This window comes from Chelon labrosus, assembly GCF_963514085.1.
Source record: "Chelon labrosus genome assembly, chromosome: 16".
NCBI classification, from domain to species: domain Eukaryota; kingdom Metazoa; phylum Chordata; class Actinopteri; order Mugiliformes; family Mugilidae; genus Chelon; species Chelon labrosus.
The window spans coordinates 5751784-5757944 of NC_140349.1; positions in this window are offsets into that span (position 1 = coordinate 5751784).

The following is a 6161-nucleotide window of genomic DNA, read 5'->3' on the forward strand; positions in this document are numbered from 1 at the left end:
CACTTGTATCCCCAGTGTTGGCTGTCAATCCTGGACGAGGTCCAGCGCAGAGACACGATCCGGAGGAGAACTGAATGTGGGTCAGGTTCGTGCGGTCTGAGCGGAGCGATAAAGCGCTCGGATCGTTAACGGCCAAACGTGAGGACGGAGGAATGAAACGGGACGGGTCACCGTGTCTCCACCTCAGTCTGACCTAGACACCGGACAAGAGAAAGTCCTGTGGATCCAGGAGGCTGTGGTGGACATTTTTAACCTTTTAAATTGTTAAATATCTTAAAAAGATCACAATATAGAGTATAATAAAAGCCATTAGCCAATTGAAAAGTAAATTGAGAAGTGTTTTAATCTGTAACCAAGCCTCTCAATTTATCAGATCTTCATTTCTTTTGAATGAAAAACCCTTAAAAGGTTCACTAACTAAGACTGGTGGTAGAAAGTTTCCTGAAAAGATGTCAAATAAATGAACTTAGTGTAGTTTCTAGATGATAAAGAACAAAACCAGAAGCTTTTATTTCCTGTGTTTGACCCTCCCTCGCCACCTGTTCTCTGGTCTGTAAACCGACCTGACGAGGAGGGAAAGGAGGCAGAGAGAGGAGCTGGAGTCGCTGGTGTCCACCTGACCAGCTCCAGCCATTAATCATTAATGCTCATGCATCATTGACGGCGTCCGCTGCCCACAGGTGGAGCGCTACCGTCCCCCCCTCTACACCCCCCTGCAGCCTGCAGACAGACCGGTCCTTCCAGTGATCCGCTCCGTGTCTGCCATCCTCGGGCCGATCATGCTGTCGCCTCCAGCGCCGTCCACGTCCAGCAGCAGTTTGTAGTTTAGAGTATTTCCAGGTCGCTTCTTCTCCTCCTCCTCCTCCTCCTCCTCCAGGTGTGACAGACTCCCCACGTAAATGAGTGGCCCACCTGGAGCCGCACCCCCGACTGCGGTCCTCGGCCTGGGCTTGGACGTCGGCGGACCGTGGCACCAGAGGAGCAGAGCTTTGGTCCAGACCTACCTGCTCAGCGGCTCGGGAAGCAGGACCCCCAAGACCCCCTTGAGGCTGCCGTCCCTGGTGGCTGCAGCCAAACGGCCTCGCAGGAGAGGCAGCGTGGCTCGACTCAGGTCAGGACGTCCACATAGCACACCTACCTAAAGTCTGCCCCAGTGAACTTTATTACACTGTTTAAAGTTTTCAGCTGTGAAATAACCTATATATAGTATTAGTACTATTATTTTTGAGTTCACAGCAGTAAATTCATGTCCCAACATGTTATCAGGTCCTTCAGAATCTGAAGTTATTTTGTCTGTGGTCAAGTTTTGTGTCTTTGTGGTCATTTTCTGTCTCTTTATGGTGATTTTAACTCTCTTTGTGGTCAGCTTGAGTCAATTTAAGTCTCTGTGCTCATTTCTTGTCCCCTTTGTGGTCCTTTTGTGTCTCATTATGGTCCATTTCTGTCCCTGTGTGGTCAGTTACGGTCTCTGTAGTCAACTTTAGTCTCCTTGTGGTAAATTCAAGTCTCTGTGCTCATTTGTTGTCCCTTTTGTGTCTCATTGTGGTCCATTTCTGTCTCTTTGTGGTCAGCTTGAGTCAATTTGAGTCTCTGTGCTCATCTCTTGTCCCTTTTGTGGTCCTTTTGTGTCTCATTATGGTCCATTTTTGTCCCTGTGTGGTCAGTGACTGTCTCTGTAGTCAACTTTAGTCTCCTTGTGGTAATGTCTAGTCTCTTTGTGGTAAATTTGAGTCTTTGTACTCATTTCTTGTCCCCTTTGTTGTCCCTTTTGTGTCTCACTGTGGTCCATTTCTGTCTCTTTGGTAATTGTAAGTCTCTTTGTGGTCAGCTTGAGTCAATTTGAATCTCTGTGCTCATTTCTTGTCCCCTTTTGTGGTGCTTTTGTGTCTCATTATGGTCCATTTCTGTCCCTGTGTGGTCAGTTACAGTCTCTGTAGTCAACTTTCGTCTCCTTGTGGTAATGTCTAGTCTCTTTGTGGTAAATTTGAGTCTCTGTGCTCATTTGTTGTCCCTTTTGTGTCTCACTGTGGTCCATTTCTGTCCCTGTGTGGTCAATTACGGTCTCTGTAGTCAACCTCTGTCTCTCTGTGGTCAGTTTGGAGTCACATTTAGTATCTGTGAATATCTTGAGATTGTTTTTTGATTGGCCTTTTTCTGTCTCTTTCTGGTCAATTATTTTCTCTTTCTGGTCATTTTGTGTCTCATTGTGGTCATTTCTTGTCTCTTTCTGGTCAATTTCTGTCTCTTTATACTAAATTTCAGTCTCTTCAGTCATTTCTCGTCTCCTTGTGGATGTCTTTTGTCTCTTTGTCATGAATATCTGTTCAGTTTTGTTCAGTTCCTGTTTGTTTACAGTCAGTTTTTGCCTCTTCTTAGTGTTTGTGCATCCACGTCTGTCTCCTTGTGGTCACGGAAAGGACATCTTCTTAAATAACATTCAAGAAGCTGTCCTGTGAACATCTAATTCGTTCATTGCTCCTGCAGGCCTCACTCTGCAGTTATTAACTCTGTGGCCGTCTGAATGTTGATGAATAATCCAAACGTGAGCGACACAAAACAAAGGACGTCAGATAAATGATACCGGGATGACCTGGTGACTCATGGGGACTACAATACCCATCATGCATCAGTGTCACGGAGCCTTTGAAGGTGATTAATCCCCCGTGTGTCATCTCCGCTATTCATTTCAGCAAAAGTGTCCGTCAAAGCGCAGGTTCAACGCTTGACTGGAATTACACTGTACCTGTTTCCCTTTCTGCTGAGCCCCAGTCTGATGGCTTAAAGTGGGACACTTGTGTGTGACGCACACGCCCCCACTCACCCCCCCACCCCGGGACCGACTCTGAGCACGGGAGGCCTGAGCTCCGGTGTGTCATAAATCTCAGGTGTGGAAACTGATCTGTCGCCTGATGCTGCACCCAGTGGTGCCACAGTGGCTTCGCTCAGAGGAGGGAGAAACCTGAGTGACACACACTAACACAACACTGTGGGTTTTTAAACACACGCACACATAAACACACACCTCCCTGTCCTGCAGAGTATTTGATGGCCGCCTCTCACCCAAGCAGAGCAGGTTTTAAATAACCATCAAGTAAATGAGGACAGAGAGGAAGGTCTGATGTGTGAATCTTAAACTAAAATATCTCTATCTATTCATGACGACCAGGGGATGAACCATGCAACAGTTGTGACTCATCAGAGAATGGACATGGTTCCTTCTGAGGGTGTCCTGTGGTGTCTGGCAACTGGATGTCGTCAGTGGGGGGCTTTGAGGAGAGGGGCCTCTGTGGATCATCCCACAGATACTTGATCAGTTTGGGATCTAGTGAATTTGGAGGCCAGGTCAACACCTTGTGCTGTTCTTCCCATTTTTTGGAGTTTTTCCTAAACCTGCATCCTGCTGGGGATAGCTGCTGCCATCAAGGAGTGTCATTGCTATGGGGTGGGGGTGCCTGGTCTGGTCTAGGTGGGTGCTACATGTCTAAGTAACATCCACACCAATGAATGCCGGGTCCAAAAGTTTCCCAGCAGAACACTGGATTGTCACAAGATGGTCAGTGTTACTCATAATGTTGTGGCTGATCGGTTTATGTACGTATATATAGTTTTATGATATTATAATATATCAAGGGTTTTAATTAGCATGTTAGCTAATTAGTTCTTAGCTTCGGCTGGTGGACCGCTGTGTAGGCTGTGTAGGCGTTCCACGGCGTGAAATACTCACTCATGCTGCTCAGAAAACCGGTCCACTGCATCTATTTGACACCGTCTAACCCTGAGGTTCTTCCATCAGGATTTGTTGATAGAAATACCTCTTTTTTTAATATATTTCATTTACAATATTTCTCCTTTATGTGAAGCTCTTTGTGACGTCCAATCTTGGAAGGTTGCTATACTTTAAATAAACCTTAAACAGCCTGTCAGAGCCACTGACACAGCTGCAGACTCTTAAACTTGTTTTTTTTTATTTTAGATACTTTCCTGAAAATAACTTACTCTCTTATTGTGTTTTTTTTTTTTCTCCACAGCCTCAGTGAACCATCCCTCCTCACCCCAAATGAGAACACACCCTCAGAGGGATTCTCCACCGGCGGTCGCTCCAGTCTTTTCCAAAAGCGACCTCCTCCTCCTCCTCCTCTTTCTTTGTTCAAGACCAGCCCTCCTCATCAGCAGCCGGTCCAGATCTTCACCAAACCGGCCTACATTCACTTCTCCCAGGCCATGCAGCCCATCTCCAAACCCAGACCGGCGAGACGACATTCTCACAACCCCTCCCTGAGCCCGGAGATGGTGTCAGGCGACCTCCGGCCCTCGGCTGCACATCGTAACTCCTTGTCCCAGGTGGAACCTCTGTCCGTCGTTGGGAAGACGTGCCTCCTGAGCTGCGGTCAACGTCCGGCCGCCGCTGGTCCGGCTCGCACTCAGCTGCACGTGTTTCTGCCCAGCGAGGCCGAAGGGGAGGAGGCCGACAGCGAGTCTGTGGACGAAGGCTTCATGGACGAACTGGACAGTAGGATGACGTCTCTGAAGCTCCAGCAGAGAGCAACAAACGCAGTTAAATACCACTCATAGTCGAAACAGATGAATCCTCTGCTGTGGTGCTGTATGGACAGAAGTATATGGTCGGCCACATTCTTTTGGGTGTGGGACTAGATTTTGTTTTAATTCATGAACATGAACAGAGTTAGCAGTGGCTGTGCACAAAGCCATGTCCATGAAGAGGTGGTTTCTTCAGTTTGCTGTGGAAGAACAACGTCAGCGCTGACGCTCTTGAGGTTGAAGAGACGCTGAGGCGTCTACATACATTTGTCCACGAGGTCCATCTCTTTAAACATCTGTTTACACTGGATGCTAAAAAAAAACACCCTGGAAAACATATGTGAAATGATGCAGATGAATAAGCTACACTATATTACCAAAAGTATTCGCTCACCCATTCAAATGATCAGAATCAGGTGTTCTAATCACTTGGCCTGGCCCCAGGTGTATAAATTCAAGCACTCAGGCATGCAGACTGTGAAACAAGACATTTGTGAAAGAATGGGCCGCTCTCAGGAGCTCAGTGAATTCCAGCGTGGAACTGTCATAGGATGCCACTTGTGCAACAAATCCAGTCGTGAAATTTCCTCGCTCCTAAATATTCCACAGTCAACTGTCAGCTCTATTATAACAAAATGGAAGCGTTTGGGAAAAACAGCAACTCAGCCACGAAGTGGTAGGCCACGTAAAGTGACGGAGAGGGGTCAGCGGATGCTGAAGCGCATAGTGCAAAGAGGTCGCCGACTTTCTGCACAGTCAATTGCTACAGAGCTACAAACTTCATGTGACCTTCAGATTAGCCCAAGTACAGTACGCAGAGAGCTTCATGGAATGGGTTTCCATGGCCGAGCAGCTGCAGCCAAGCCACACATCACCAAGTGCAATGCAAGGCGTCGGATGCAATGGTGTAAAGCACGCCGCCACTGGCCTCTAGAGCAGTGGAGACGCGTTCTCTGGAGTGATGAATCACGCTTTACCATCTGGCAATCTGATGGACGAGTCTGGGTTTGGAGGTTGCCAGGAGAACGGTACATTTCAGATTGCATTGTGCCAACTGTGAAATTTGGTGGGGGAGGAATTATGGTATGGGGTTGTTTTTCAGGAGCTGGGCTTGGCCCCTTAGTTCCAGTGAAAGGAACATTGAATGCTTCAGGATACCAAAACATTTTGGACAATTCCATGCTCCCAACCTTGTGGGAACAGTTTGGAGCGGGCCCCTTCCTCTTCCAACATGACTGTGCACCAGTGCACAAAGCAAGGTCCATAAAGATGACAGAGTCTGGTGTGGATGAACTTGACTGGCCTGCACAGAGTCCTGACCTGAACCCGATAGAACACCTTTGGGATGAATTAGAGCGGAGACTGAGAGCCAGGCCTTCTCGACCAACATCAGTGTGTGACCTCACCAATGCGCTTTTGGAAGAATGGTCAAAAATTCCTATAAACACTCTCCTCAACCTTGTGGACAGTCTTCCCAGAAGAGTTGAAGCTGTAATAGCTGCAAAAGGTGGACCGACATCATATTGAATTCTATGAGTTAGGAATGGGATGGCACTTCAGTTCATAGAATGAGTAAAGGCAGGTGAGCGAATACTTTTGGTAATATAGTGTACATACAAATA